Raw genomic sequence first — 15,935 nt, forward strand, 5'->3', positions numbered from 1 at the left:
TTGCGCTTTCCAAAAACACTTCAGAAAACCTGAAGGGTTCGTTCCTCCTCTCTTCTTGCTTTCATTTCCACTGTCGTGTTTTCCCGTGCAGTGTCTGAACAGCTCGGCACACGCAGACTAATGAGATCACCCTCCCACACACCCAAAGAGGGGGGCAACTCCATTTTAGACACCAATCTGACCCTTGTGTGAGCCCACTGCTGTCGGCAGGAACCAAGGGTGGGCTCACACGAGGGTCAGATTGGTGTCTAAATTAAGCATTCTGGTGGGAAACTGAGACAGAGGCAAGGTTTGCCCAACAGAGCACAGCAAAGCTTGCTGAGACCCAGGCTGGGCACTCCAACCACCCACTGCTGGTTATGGCTAGAAAAGGACAGAGCAGCCTCAGCTGCCTTCAGATCTACACATTCTTTATCCCCAGCTGTATCAGAGGCATGAATGAGTGATTTATGATAAAAGTAATGAAAAGGGTTTGGAATGAGTACCCAGTCCTTCTCTGCCCTACTGAAGAAGTTAACGAGCAGGAGTGGGGCCACGCATTGGCTGGAGGTGGCACAAAGGTTGCAGTGGCTTTTTCCATCAGCAAACACCCAGAGATGGATTTCGGAGCATAAACAAAAAAGACTGGGTTCATACTGGTATAAATGTGTATGTATTATGCTAGCATAGCTTATTCTTGCACATCGAAAGAGCGTGTTGTACTCATTCAGTCTCACCCACCAACATTAGGATGCTGGGTACGAGTGCAGCTTCTCTCTCCTGGGCAAATAAAAGAAATGATATTGTGTGACATCTCATACAAGTGGTAAATCTGTCCACTCTGAATGTTTTGGCAGTGGTGGGGTTAAACCAGGATTAACTACACTGGTAAAAATAATCACCTGTGCCTTTTTCCTCCCCAGTAAACAAACAAGTAAATAAATCATTAGGCTGCTGCAGGAACCACATACAAATCAATCTAAAGTGAGATGCTCAAGGATGTTTATGTTAGGATCTTCAGTGTGATCTAAAGCCTTATTTATATTTAAAGATTTTTCTAGCTTAGCTTTAAATGGGTTTAAAAACCCTCTTACTTACAGCAGTAACACTGCGTGAAGACACTTGATAAAGGATTTTCCCTAACCCGGTAAGCCACGTTTAAATGAAATCAGTGCATAAGTCAGACCCTCACATCAGAAATGACTGCTGCCACCGAGGAAACATGGCCAGAAGCAACATGTGAGTCTCCCCTATCAGCCAAACAGATTTAAAAAGATTTCTACAGCAGATGAGAGCCCTGCAGCACCCTTGCACAGTACCACAGGTCCTTGGAGGAGCCACAGATTTAGGGTCAGAGGGCTGCCACGTGTTAGCCAGCACTCATCCCACACACAGAAGATGTCAGCTCCCACCTGCGCTAGGTAAAAACCACAGCACAGTACCTCTACCAGCTAAAGGGGCTGTAAATCCCATACCCTGGTCTGATGGGGCTTCCTCATGGCATCCCAACTGCAGTCCAGGTCCCACAGAAACCCTACTGGGACGTACCACAGGTCTGTGGCTGCCTGCTCCAGCACATGCACTCTGGCAGGGGCAGCACCTCCAAGCACCCCTGCAGCTGCGGTGCCAGCATCGTTTGGCATTTTCGGATACAATTTATGAGGATGATTTGGGGGGGGGTCACGTGAGAACCAGAAACTGTTACCCAGCAACATGGAAAGCGCGGTAGTAACTTTCTAAGATTCTCACAGTTCCCTCGCAGTGGGAAGCTGTCACGCAAACAGATACTACAAGATCCAAAAAGCTTCTTTTATTGCCTTTTTTTTTTTCTTTTTTTTTCCTAAACACCTCCACAGGAAGCCAAGAGGACAGAAAAAATGAATCCCTACCTTGGAGCTGAAGCCAAATTATTCTCCCGTCTCCCTCGCACAGAAGAATCCTCTCCAAATAGCCGTGCGAGCGCTCACTTCCCAATCCAGCTCATTTTCTCCTTCTCTGCCAAGCAGCCCTCAGTCAATAAAGTCCAAATCCCTGAACGAGTCACTGTCTGCAAATCTTATGCTACAAGAAGTTCAACAGGATGTCAGCGTTTAATAATATGCAAACACCAGCCTTCTGAATGGTGCAAGCAAATAACTTTTCTGTAGCCACCAGGGAAGGCATTTGCATGTCATTTGTCACCCACTTCATTCACCCTGTGCTGGCCACTGCTAGGGCACTACGTATGGGAAGGTGGGAGGCTCGTGCATCTGCCAGTGGCCGCAGTCCCCAGGCTCTTAACAAAACAGCCCTGATGTGGGGTGACTCAGAGCAGGGAAATGATCTGGCAAAGGAAACGGAGCAAACAAACCAAAAAAAAAAAAAAAAAAAAAAAAAAGAACAAAAAAGGCAAGAAAACTAAAAAAGAGGAAGAAAGTTGGCTAGGGTGGGATGGAGAGGGTGGGGGTGGCAACTTGCCTCAGCCCTGCTGTTTTTTTTTGGCTTCAAGGCCTTGTAGCACCAAGGCTTTACACTGCAAGCTTTCCAAGCTGTCTGAAATGCTGGCAGGGCCAGGATTACTTAAAACACTTAAAACAAGGGCGACGTCAGACAGGGCTGCACACTTAGGTCAGCAGCTCGGAGAAGGGCACCACAGCAAACAAGGGGCCTCCATGGCAAGATTCAATTTCAGGAATCCTGGGCATCCCTAGGTCCCCCTGCACCTTCTCCCAGCATGGCCTTTAGGGGCCAAGAAGGCTGTGAGGATTTTAAAAGATCCTTTAAACAGAAAACATCTTTGTGCTTTTCTGTGTTTCTTGGGGAGACTAGCTTGTGAAGCACGGCTGTGAAATGGCTCCATTCGTCCTCTCGGGAGGTGCTAATTCAAAGTCAGCTATTACCAAATTGTGAATATTTCAACAGGGCCCATGTTGGCAGAGACCTCCTACCTGGCTCGTGACAGCCATTAGACCTCAAATGCTGTTTTTTTCTTGCTGCACAAGGCCTCCAACCTGAATAAATCACAAGCTGGAGCTTGCAGTAAGAAGTTTACTGCCTTAATGGGGAAACTCAATACTTGAGTACATGAGCATCAATTCTGACTGCACCAGAAATACACTGATCTGCTTGTCCTTTGGCCCCAAATTCAGTTAGCTTTTAAGAGAAGGATTTGCCCCTGTGCTTTCTATCTAAGGCAGTTTTATAATGATAGAATCATAAAATCATTTAGGTTGCAACAGATCTCTTGAGATCACCTGGTCCAACCATTAACCCATCACTGCCAAGCCTACCACTAAACCATGTCACTAAGCACCAATCTACACGTTTTCTGAAGACCTCCAGGGATGGTGACTCAACCATTTCCCTGGGCAGTGTATTCCAATACTTCACAACCCTTTTGGTGAAGAAATTTCTCCTAATATCCAACCTAAACCTACCCTGGCGCAACTTGAGTCCATTTCCCCTCATCTTAACACTTGGTGTTTGGGAGATGAGCCAGACCCCTGCCTTGCTATTGCCTCCTTTAAGGTAATCGTAAAGTTTGATAAGGTCTCCCCTGAGCCTTCTCTTCTCCAGACTAAACAACCCCGGTTCCCTCAGCTGCTCCTCACAGGACTTGTGGTCCAGGCCCTCCACCAGCTTCATAGCCCTTCTCTGGATATGCTCCATGGCCTCGATGTCCTTGTAGTGAGTGAGGGGTATGAGTTTCACCATAACAATTCAGTGCTGAGGGAAATGACTGCACAGTTCTCCGTCCTGCTGTAGAAAGCACTATGATCTGAGGTAAACTTTCATTTATGGTGGATTTTATATCAGCAAACAAATTTCACTTCGCTGTGTACTCCTGAAGTGTAATTCCCAAGGCCTCAGAAGATTGGTTGCTAACCTGGTTCTTGGAGCAGGTTTGGGGGAAAATAAGAGAATCAAGAGAAAAAAAAAAATACTGCAAATAAAGGATTGTTGACGTTGCAGATTCCAGTTCTGACAGCAAGTGGAAGGAATTTAAAGGGCTATCAGCTCCCATCAGATTTTATCTGAACCCAGGATCTGCGAGATACGCCAGAAATGTTTGTGTTCTTGGAAAGGCTGCATCATCTACCACATTAAAAAAAAAAAGAAAAAAAAGAAAAAAAAAAAGAAAAAAAAAGAAAAAAAAAAGAAAAAAAGAAAGAAAAAAAGAGCAGAAGCATTGAAATCAGGCTAAAAAGCACAAAAACAGCTCCAGGGCTGCAATGTCTCTCTGCAGGCCTATCAGCACGTGAAAAGATGAGAAAAATGAGCAGGTTTGGATGGTGGCTCCTGCTTCCAGCTTATGCATCACGAGATCAGGAGGAGATGAGGGCATCTTCAGGGGCTTCTCTGCTCGCACAATGGATCCATGAAGCACAGGAATCCAATTAAATAGAAATTAACACACCCCATTTGCCCCTTAGAAATTGATTACTCCTCCTTATAGCAACCAGTGTCTTCTCACTTCTCCATGCTCATGCGACCAACCAGTTCATGTGCCAGCAACTTTTCTTGGAAGTTGTTTCAATGATTTTTGGAATGTGGATATGCAGCTCATTTCTGGAGGTCTGCTGCGATAGTTCCTTTTAGTTGATCCTGGCTGGAGCTTATAATCCACTAGGAAATCACTAACTGCCCACACAGCCAGCAGTCACGGTGCAATATTCACCTCTACTGCTCGCTGGGTACTGCAGCCCCTGTGGAGCCAGCGAAGGCAGGTGAACAAGCATGTGGATATGGGATCTGCAGGGAAAACCTAGGGTGCCGGGTTAAATTATCCAGACTTCTTCAACAGTCCTTCATTCATCTGAGAACAGAACTGTGGGTTAAGCAACCAGAGTGACTGATGTCAAAGCGCTGAAAGTGCATGTAAGGGGGTCTGGCCATGTGAGGACATACAAATTTATGAGGAGAGCCCAATCTTACCCCTGCCCACAGGGAAAGGAAGGGTCTGTCCTATGCACAATGCTGCCATGCCAAGGGGCAGGCAGGAAGGTCCAGAAGAGCTGTGGGGAGCGGACAGGGTGGAATGGTGATGTTCTTCGCAGGTAAACCCAGGGCTTTGCTCCCTCCTTTGGGAGCAAGAACATCTTGGCACCCTCAGGAAGTTGTGGGGAGCTGCAAAGCTGCCTGACGGCTCTTCTGCTTGCTTAATTTTTTTTTTTCCATCAGAGAATGAGGAGGAGATTTTACCTATAGAAGTTTCTGACACTCCCCAGCCCTCTTGCCACAGACCTCTGACTGCCTTTCTGCTAAATACATTCACTGAAGTTGATGCTGGGGGAGAGAAAAAAAAGGCCTTTTGAAGTAGTCTTTATCTGATGGATGCTTTGGATAATGAAAATAAAAGACGCTGCTCCTGCCAGCTCTTGCATATTTCCTGGAACATTGTATTTAATGGGGGCAGATCTGCTTTAAACATCTAAAGCATTAAATCCACAGCTCTTTTGGTAGGAAGTTTCTATAACAAAAAACATCCTGTTTTGGGGAGGGTGCTTCCAGCCAGGGAAGAACCATGAACAGCTACAAAATATCTGCTTTCACTGGATAGGAGATGACAACATTTTCTGGAAAAAAAAAAATAAAACAAAAAACTTAAAAGTCCCCCCACACCAAAAAGCCCTACATCAGCAATTCTACCCAGAGCAAAGGGTACAACCTCACGCATGGGTCTCTAAAGGATGTATGTGCTCTCACTGGCTCTTTATTGAATTTATTTATCTTGCATACCTGCATTACACAGTGCCAGGAGGTGTACTCGCATGAGGAAGAAGGTCTGCAGGCAGGGAAGAGCTCTTCCAGAAGAGCTGGTATAAAGCAAGAGGTCCACAGAGGAAAGAGTTGGATGCAGAAGGCTGCACGTACTGCTAAGCTAAAGAGCTACGGCAAGGTTTGAGGACAGCCCTGATGAAGAAAGCTACTGGGACAGCAGAAGGGATCTTTAGGAGGCAGCCTTCTTCCAGCTGCTCCCCTAATAGGCTGCAAACCCAACTCCCTCCTATTGAGATTAGCTTTTCCACTGCAGCTGCTGATGAACCATTTAGCTGGCATCGTACCGAGCGAACAGCCCGAGAGCAAACATCCTGAACGCTATTGTTCAGATAAGGCTGGTGGTAGCCAGGACTCCTAATGGCACAGGCGAAGTGCTTATCGCACACATTAAGGAGATCGGACCCAGATACTTGGCTGGGAGCTGGTACGACTCTGGATGTTACTAAGAGCAACCAGAGAACAGGCCTGATTGTTAATTCAAAAAGTTAAGCATTTGAGGCATTTAAAATAAATTCTTGCAGAGAGCAAAGGACTGGCTTAGCGTTATTTCAAAACTAATCCACTCCAAAGATGCCTTCAGACTGTTTTCTCCACTGCTGAGTGAAAAAGTTTGACGTCCCTCTTTTATAATGCAGTAATCCCAGCACACTGAGTGGCTTAACCCTTTGCTTTGCTACAGCATCAGCTGAGGAACTAATGCTGTCACTCCTAAAAACTCTTATTCCAACTCTAACCCACAGTCTTATAATTAACGTGAAGGGATTTTAATATGCTCCAACCACCTGGAGGTTTACAGTGAGATATCCTCATGCTGGGGACAAAATGGCCCCATCATGTATTTTAAGGTAATAACATAATCAGTTTTAATACAAATGCAGGGTATCTTAACATTTTCATATCTTTTAGCTTTTCTCACACAATAACCTGAAACACTTCAGAAACAAGGTGTTGATACTGTTTTTCTTTCTTCACGAAGAAATCGGTGGTTCAGTCATACCCGTGAGTTTGCATAGTCCAAGGAGCTGCACGGCTTCACATCAGCTGAGAATGGGGCTGTCACTGACTTTCAAGAGAAAAATCACTGTATTTATCTTGTAACTAAATATAAAACTAATATTAGGATATCATTTTATATGTGATTCATCTCTACACATATGGTTTGCTCCAGCACTTGCTTACAAGTATTATCAGAGCAGGGGTTTGGGAAACGTAGGCTTGTAAAACAATTCAGCTTTGTGCTAGTCCTTTCTCTGACCTTTCTCTCAGCTAAACAGAGGCCACGTTTAGGGCCTGGAATTGGTTGTGTAGGGTCAGTGCATTTCCAGTAACAGAAATTATAAAAAAAACAAAAACCAAAAACCAGAATTTATCCCCAGGCTTCTGAAAGATGCCTCAGGACTGGATAAACACAAAATAACTCATGAATATTGGACAGCTTGTTCTGAAATTTGGAACTACTCTGCATAAACAGCACACAGAGCCAAGCAGGCTGGGAAGCAGCCGGCAGAGGAAGCAGCCCAGCAGCTCGGCCAGGCTTCGGGTGCAGGCTACTTGGGGAGCTGAGTGCCACATCCCCGTGATGTAAAGCAGAGGGGAAACAAGTCATTAAAACACAGCAGGGAATAGAAATATTTGCTCCTCAGCTCACCTTCATGGCAGGTTCAAATTTGCACTGTTTGTCACAAAAGTCAAGAACAAGACATACTCACGAACACTTTATAAATCGCAGAGCCAGCTGCTGGGTAAATTCTGCAACCCTCATTTGCTTTTTCCATGCAAACATTTTTGCTCGGGCTAGGCGTATATTTGCTTTACTGCAATGTGCACGTGGATGAAAGTTTGAAAGTTAAGCTGACCAACCCCAAAGGATTTTTTTTTAAATAGCAGAAGTAATTAATTTCCTTCATGGAATGAACCAGCCCTTCCTGAGCTAGAGGCGCACGAAGGAGATCACAGCCACCTCCCAGGGCAGGAGGAAGGGTTACATACTCCGACATTGTGGCGGCAGCAGGACTCACAGCTGTGCTGGGCAAAGGGGGCAAAACCCCAGAGCAATCCCTTCCCATGCACAGCAGCTGCTGCTGCCCCTCATCGTGAGCCCTTTTGTAGCAAGAACCATCCTTTCCTCCGGGTGAAATACCTTGAGCTGGGCCAGGTGGTGGGAAAGGAGTTGATCCACCATGGCGTGGATTCTGGGAGGGCTGCGGGAGGAAAACTATCGTTCCCAAAAAGCAGTGACCTCATGCTGTGGGGACTTCTGTTTCCAGCCAGGGCTTCCATCAGAAGATAACGCTAATGCTTTGCTCACTGCTTGCAGCAAACGCGGCGCGATGACTTAACGGAAAGGCAGGATGATGAGACGCAGACAGTTGCCAGATAGAAGAAACCAGCATAACAGAAGCAGCACAGAGATAGCTGCCTTATTAAAAATAATGCGATTTAACTGACATCGTGGAGGGTAACAGCTACTCCTTAGCTGCGTCAACACAAACAGACCTAATGACCAAAGCTGACAATAAATAAAGAGAAACAATGCCATCCTCTTCCACTGCCTCGGGCAGGGGATGCGGGGCTGCTGCAGCATCCCTGCCTGTATCCCCATTGCTGGCTGGGGATTTGCTCACTATGTTCCCTGAAACAGGGCATGTCCCTGCCACGGAGCTGGGCAGGGAGCAGACCCCACGACCCTCCAAGCCAGGCGCCTCTCCCCCTGCTGCGTCGGACCCACACACAGTTAAAATCGTAAATGTTTTCCATTTTAAACAAGAACTAAATTTAGAGATTTTATGGTTTCATGGTGCCTCCTTTCCCACACTTTCCTGGAGCTATCCCAGCGCGCTGCAAATTCCCCTGCTGTCCCTGCTTGTTAAAACGTGACTCAGCTCTCCCAGCTGGAAGCGAGATGAGCCACGCGGCACCAAGGTGGCCATCGGCAGCGTCCTGCTTTGATTTCAGCATTCACCATCATTTCAGGACAGCAGAGGCAACAGAAGGTTTTGGATGTTGGATGTGGGGAGAAATCAGTGCCACTGAAGCCATGGGTGTGCTGCGAGCAGCTACACAACCCATCGACTGGAGTTTCTCCTAGCACAAAGGATTGACTAAGGATACCTGCACAACGGGCTCTAATGGAGCTGCAGTGCAAAGAGCAAATTCTCCCTCTGTCTTTAAACATTTCCCTGAATTAGTACCTTTTACACTTCAGCCAAGGCAAAATAATGGTCATGGTAAGAAAAAGAAATGGGATGTCAATGCAAAATAGCACCACCTTGTGACATATAACCATAACCAGACTATAACCATACCAAGTTGAACATTGCACCCTCCCAACAAGATTGCCGGAACAAAGTCCCTTCTGAAGTGAGATGCTACTTTTAGAGTATTTAAAACATTTTGGAATCAGCTGAGTGACTCCAATTCTGGGACTAAAATTCCAACCACTGAGTCTCAGTCCTTCCTGCTGGCTTTGCCAGGTCTCCTTTCTCAGCTCAGGAGGTTTCCCAGAGCACCTTGAAAATGCTCAGAACCTTTTGCAAACATTATCGCTTTCTTAAGATTTTCATTGATCCGTGGCTTCAGTATTTCCAGCACTTTGAAATGTCAGCACAGGTATCGTACTACTAGAAACAGCTGAATCCGTGAACGACACTGGCTAGTTACATCAAATAGAAAAAATCATCACGTTGTTTTCATACGGACCCTCTCTCAAAGCTTGCTGCAGATGTGAAAGGTTGTGTTGACAAAACTGCAGCAAACATTCACCTGCCACACTGTACAAACACTTACTTTTAACTGCAGCAACTCCTGCACATCACAGGCTATGACTCAGTGGCTCATGAATTCCACACACCCTCTGCCTATTTGTTTCTACATTCAATTCCACAAAATCAGCTCCTTGTCTACCACTGACGACATCTGGTAGCAATTATAAGGCTTGTCTGTTGCTCGCTGGTGATTTTTTTCCTAGGAAAAGAGAACCAGGTGATACACGGCCTCGGCTAAGATCCTTACTGAGAAGCGCCACAAACGTAATGACCCCGCACCTAGGCTCACAGCAGCCCTATCAGCAAGAAACCAGCCTCTGTTCCTAACAAAACAAAGCCAAAGCTTTGGACAAAGCCAAGGCTCAAAATCTGACCTATTTTTCTTCCTTCTCCCAATTGGGTCTTAGCATCTTGGTTGAGAGCCTGGGGCTGAAGAGCTTTCGGCGTAATGAAATAGGGAACTGCTTGCCTGCTCTGTTGCAGTACTTTCGCTCCCACTGCTGCACGTGCAATGCTGAGAAACTGGAACAATCTTGGTGGATAATGCCGAAAGGATTATAACATATTAGGTCCGAAGCACCTAGTCACTCTCACGCCGACGCGCTGAGCTTACTGGGGAGCCTCCCTCCGGCACACAGGGCATCGTGGTGCAAGGCTGTACCGAGCTCCTGCTAAATACTTGGCTCATTTTCGCCTAGTTAGATAAAAAGCAACGCACAATGTTAACACAGGGAACGGGGATAACTCCTTATGATGTCCTATCTACCCGCTACAGCATTTTGCACTGAGCGGAGCTGGATTTGTTCTGAGCCGCTGCATGATCCTACAAGTTGACTTTGTTGATTCAGTGGGTGCTGCTTTCTCTGAATCATTATTGATAGACATTATTGCAAACACTAAGAGCAAGGATATTCGTCGGGAGTTAAATCTGAGCTCCGATACGAGCCTGGAGTTTGACTGAAGTTCCCCCAGCTGCCTCAGCTCTACAAATATTGTTCACTGCCTGATCACTGCATTGTGTTGCCACCCACTGCCCAGTTACTCCCATCTTCTGCTCGTGGCTGGTTACGGTACAATGGCAGGATTAAAAACCCCTCATCAATGGAATAATCGCTGCAGGAAAAAAATAATTGAAGACGTAGAAGTAAATGGTGGGGAAAGAGGGACAAAATGCAACTTAGTTTGCTTTGATAAGGACAATTTTCTACTCGGTCGCTTCGAGAAATCTATCAGGCATATCAGGTACACAGAAAGGGGTAGAGTTCAGCTTTCAGCACCTCTGAAGCACAGCCGCTTGCTGCACAGCTCGCAGTGAAACGGGAGGCAAGCCACAGAGGATGAAAATCTGTAATAAATAGGGTACAGATCTAAAAGGAGAGGATTACTCACATGGATGAAGGGATCAGTCCGAGTTTGGCGGGGTCACTACTGGGAGTGAGGGAGACCCTGTCCCACCCCACATCTCCTTTCGTGACACTTCCTCAGGAAGAAGCAAGTGAGAGAAAGCTGGGAGGAGACTGCGCCAGCACAGAGCATGGGGATGTGCTGTAAAAGTGGGATTAATGGGAGGGCAGGGTAAAATCAGCTCTGACAGCAGAATACAGAGGTGGGGTGGGCACTCAGCAATGAAACACCCCATTTCCCACTCCCATCACAGGACAGTAAGAGCCCAAGGAGGAGGTTTATTGCAATGCCTACCAGGTGAGGGATCTATTTCTTGGTGAGGAGTTGAAGCAGGAGAGGTATCCGACAGACCTCACAGCTCTGCTCAACCATGGGGTAGCCGGTGAGCAGACGCGTGGCACAGGATTGCTTGGGATCAGCAGGAGCTGGAGCCTGCTTTACGAAAGCAGACGGCAAGTTCTGGCCTGTTTGGCATTGCGCAGCAGAGAGAAAAGCAAGCAACTGCTGTTTCTACATGGGTATGAAGAAAAATGAAAACAAGAGAGAGAGAACTGAGCAACTGAGCTCAAATATGAAGTTAGGGAAGGATGGGTATTGGAAGAAATTGTATAATATCTGTTCATCAAGTTCAGAAACTTCCCCTTCTTGGGAGATGGGGGACAAATGAATTACGGCAGCGTGCAATAAGGCGTCATATCGTTGAGCATGTAGATTTGCTGATCTGCCAGGTCCCTTCCTGTCCCACATTCAGATGATCTCTTTACACAATGGGCCTCGTACACTGCTTGCATTTTTGAAGCAAAAATTCTTGGCCAGCAGCCTAGAGCGGGATTATTAACTTATAACAGCACACACACAAAAAATTACAAGGGTTCATAGCTGCCGGCAACTCCCCTCCGCCACCTCAACTTTGGCAGCCGCCGAGTGGAAAAACCAAGCTGAAGTGGCTGGGGAAGAAATGGGATTTCTGGCCAGCCGCCCTAAATCCTGATCAAGTTCAGTAGGACAAGAGCAACCTTCCTGCAGCTCTGCTGACTCCAACTTTTCTTTTTCACTGACTTAGGCCAGAAGTTTCCTCGCAGGCTGCCCGGGTGCATTTCGCAGCCTGCAGGGTGTTTACTCGCAGAAATTCCCCAGCCTGAGGAATCTGAGGAAGGCGATGTGCGGGGAGGGAGGGGTCACAACCTCCAGTTTTGGGGTACTTGGGCAGGATCGGGACACCCGAGACCTCCTCCCCCGACTCCAAGCCCTGGAATTCAGCCCCCGGCACTGATGTCGCAAGAAGCCCCTCCATCACCGCGGAGCCACCGAGCAAAAAAAAACCGGGAGGATGAGGGACGGGAGGAGCACGCAAGAAAACCGGGAAGGACTCGGGACACCTCCTCCAAAACCAGGAGAAGGCTGCAAAAATACAAACCCTGCACGCTCGGCCGGCAGCTCCCAGCACGGCGAGCCCGCAGCCCCCCACCCTCCACCAGCCGGCCCCCCCCATCCCTCTTTACACCCCCCAGCCCCGTCCCACGGTGTCCCGCATCCCTTATCCCGCATCCCTCAGCCCATGTCCCGCATCCCGCATCCCACCTGCCCGCCGCCCTGTCGCACCCGCAGCCCGCAGCGGCGCCCACGCGTGTCCCCCCCCCGCCTCCCCCGGCAGCCTCCGCAGCCTCCCCCCCGCCTTCCCCCGGCCTCACCGCGGCCGCGGAGCCTCCAGCGGAGCCCGCAGCCTCCGGGCTCTGCCCGCCCGAGGCTGCCGCGCCCCGTTCCGGGGCGGGGCGGGGGCGGCGGCGGCGGGGAAGGGAAGGGAAAGCGGGGGGGAAGTTTCTGAGATCTGAGCATCCTCCCCCCGAGCCCAGCCCAGCTTCAGGAGGGGCTGGGGTTGGGGTTTTGGGGGGAGTGGGGTCCCCTCGGGCAGGGGATGCGCGCTGCGGTCCATGCCACTGAAGGGCTCTGATTGGGTTGGGTGGAAAGAGGGGATGGGGGGTTATTTGTTACAGAGAGGTTTGGCTTTAGGGCTAGAGGGTGAAACTGTGGAGCTAAGCCTCCTGTTAGCAGCCGGGTGGGGAGAGTTCGGTGGAAAAGTTTGTTTCCCATTGCGGGTCGGGGTGCTCTCCCCTCCGGTCACTCCCCTCCGTGTTCAGGCAGAGCCCTGCTGCTGTGCTGGGCTTGGCCATCCGAGGAGAAAAACCAGCAGGAAAAATCCTGGGAGGGGGGAGAAGGGGAGAGCTAACGTGGAAATCCTGCTAAAGTGTTTTTGCAAGGGCTGCTGCGAGCTGAGAGCCGAGCCTCACGCCGCTGAGTGCGATTACGGGAGACTGGAGGGTAGTTACAGGGTAGGAACACGGCGATGAGCATCTCAGAGGCTTCAAATTGGAAAATGAGACCTGAGATTTTACCAGTTGCTCGTAAAACACTGCTTTGTTTCTAGTGAGAGAGGAGAGAAATGGGAGAAGACGGCGTCTGTCAGGGATGGCAGCTAACCAGCACGGCTCCTCAGTTATTCTTCTACTCAAAAGAAATGTTTCTAACTGGTGTCTTATGCAATACCCAGACGGGTACATAATTTGTTGTACAAATCTACGTGGCAGGAAAAATGGATGTGTCCCCTGCAATCTCTCTCTGAGGATATAAACCTGATTTTGAAAGATCTATCTGTTGTTTAGGAAATACTCAGCGTCTTCTGCTGCTGCTGTTGTTGTTTTTGCTTCAGCCAATTTCCCTTCTCTGCATGTTTTTGCTACTTCGGTGCGAGAAGAGGCACAGGGAAGCCAAATCTTTCATACTCAAGCCCACTTTTCATTTCTTTTGCTTCTGCTCCCTGTTCCGCCCGGGACTACCTTGGCACATGAGCGGGGTTGGCTGCATGGGGGGCAGCAGGGAAACCTCTGTGCTGTATGCAGGAGACGTGCTGCTCACCATGGCCTTGTACCCAGGGTGGATAAAAGACAAGGGATATTGTTCCCCTTCCTCCATGCGTCACTGCTTTACTCATCCTTGCACTCATGCTTGACACTTGACAGTCATGCTTCCTTGTTTGAGCACGGGGGGACAATGTTCATGGCACTAAAAATTGATTATGGATGATAAATTAAAACCATGGAGCCTCTTGCCGTCACGTAGAAGTGAAGAGCAAAGGCAAGAGAAGGAGAGAAAATGAATTTCTGTGGAAATGCCCCTTGTTTCCACCACAATCACTTTTGACCAAAGCAGATATGAGTGTGGGGGCGAGCAGCAGGCACACAAATGCTCCTTTGTTGGGATAAAGCCGTGCTGTGCATGTGTGTCCGGGGGTGCAGATGTGGTGTGGCTGTGGGGATGCAGGACCTGTGTCTGCACTGTGCTTTGCTCCTTGAAACCTCACATCCTCAAAAAGCAAGCTGAGCTTTCCCTGGGCTCCTTATCTCCTGCTTGGAGAAGGTGTGAGCAGCAAAGGTGCTGTTGTATATCTCTATTGCTGCTTTCATTTGGTCTTATTGCTGCCAATTATATACCAAACATGCAAAGTCCACCACATGGACCAAGTTCCCCTTTGGTTACACCAAAGATGCTCCATGACCATTGTTCCCTTCTAATTCTGGCTGGTTTTTTTTTTGGTTTTTTTTTTCTTCTTTTTTTTTTTCCTTTGGCTTGGGTGAAAAAGCTGATGGCACACACCTGGTCCTGGCAGGAAGGGAAGCCCTGGCTGGGTGCCTCCACAGTGGGGCTACCCCTTGTTTCTCTGTCCCACAGCAAAAAGGATTGGAAGGATCAAGGGAAATGCTGCAGCAGCTGGAAGGCTCAGGGGGATTGTTGCCCTGGACGGATTGAGCTCTTAAAAATCATTTTTTTCAGTGGAGCAAAGTACTGCCCAAACTCTCTCAGCCTTTACTGCTCTGTATTTGCATTATCTTCATTAACATTTGGATGACTTTTTTGTTATTATTATTATTTTTCCTTTCTCTTGATCTGTTTCTTCCTACTGTTCTGGGATCCACGTCATCTTCCTGGTATATTACTTAGTGCCCTGCCCCTCAGGAGTGCTGAAACATTTGGGGTTTCTGATCTGAAGGCAGGATTGCAGAAGAGCTCAGGAATGCATGTGAGACGTGAATGTTTGTGCAGACATTCCTCTTCCTAACAATTAGCTGGGGTTTAGATAGAGATCTGCCATGCCGAGAATGTCATTACTGCACAGCTGCAGGAATTGTAGTCCCAAGGTCTCATGACAAGAGCTGTTTTTGTGTTTGTCCCTGCTTGGATTAAAGCAGAACTCATTTCCAGCAGCAGTCGAGGTTAAGAGCATGTGCTGCACAGAAGGGTTTTTGGATCTTTTTGTTCCTTCACTCCAGCCCTTTGCAATGCTTACAGCGAAGGTCACAGCGCAGAAGAAAAGGGCTTTCTGGTTTTGAGTTGCAAAGCGGTAGCAGCGGTTGAATTTTCCTGAGGGAGGGGCCCCAGGAGAGTTTCGAGACTCAAAGATGACGATATTATCTGCAATATCAAGCACACAATAATCTTTGTGTTTTAGTGTTCCCGGAGCCACAGGAGATTAAGTAAGGAGACTGGGGAGCAATCTAGCGTTGGTAAGTCAATAACGGTGCATACATACACGAGGATTTAGGCACACATTTTCAGAGGTTGTAATGGGAGGAAGATTAAAAAAAAGAACATTTAGGAAGCCTAGAAACACAGAACGGGTGAAATGCCTCAGATTGGGTAATTTAAATAACAATCTGATGATGTCCCATTATATAACGCAGCTAAGCACAGTCAATTTTTCTAAGGTGTTTTCAGTCACTCTGCCTGATATTATGTTTTGTTAGACGTGGTGCTTGGAGAATGAGAGCCCTTTGTTTCATAAGGGCTCATTTGCTCCCATTGCCTCGTCCCCACTTGATAGCATTTTTTTTTCTTTATGTGCCATCATGTTTATTTCCACAGCAACAGTGATTGCATCTCAAACATGGTATCAAAGGGGCTAAAAGCTTCCAGAACAGAGGTCCACTGCAGTTAAAGAAGAGGCTAAAGCCTCCTTCTCCTCACACCCTGATT

At 47.8% G+C, this 15,935-nt stretch overlaps 1 protein-coding gene and 1 long non-coding RNA gene across 12 annotated transcripts in view; one reads left to right on the top strand and one right to left on the bottom strand.

The window, feature by feature from the left end:
• Window positions 1–12,728, bottom strand: part of LOC101799876 (inverted formin-2) — a 40,173-nt gene extending 27,445 nt beyond the window's left edge. For 3 of the 11 annotated variants that reach the window (XM_038179967.2, XM_038179966.2, XM_038179965.2), the window contains exon 1: window positions 12,599–12,727. The gene's annotated coding sequence lies outside the window, so the exon portion shown is untranslated. Of the gene's footprint in view, window positions 1–1,868; window positions 2,036–9,972; window positions 10,198–10,892; window positions 11,032–11,201; window positions 11,418–12,488; window positions 12,532–12,598 lie in introns of those variants that run through there. The other 8 variants (XM_072038235.1, XM_038179968.2, XM_072038234.1 and 5 more) reach the window with 7 other exon arrangements.
• Window positions 12,729–14,900: 2,172 nt separating this feature from the next.
• LOC140002713 (uncharacterized) overlaps window positions 14,901–15,935 on the top strand; it is a 47,562-nt gene continuing 46,527 nt past the window's right edge. The window contains exon 1 of the long non-coding RNA XR_011809984.1: window positions 14,901–15,466. This is a non-coding gene — a long non-coding RNA (uncharacterized lncRNA). The remainder of the gene's footprint in view (window positions 15,467–15,935) is intronic.

The sequence above is a fragment of the Anas platyrhynchos genome, chromosome 5 (genome assembly GCF_047663525.1).
Source record: "Anas platyrhynchos isolate ZD024472 breed Pekin duck chromosome 5, IASCAAS_PekinDuck_T2T, whole genome shotgun sequence".
Taxonomy (NCBI): Eukaryota; Metazoa; Chordata; class Aves; order Anseriformes; family Anatidae; genus Anas; species Anas platyrhynchos.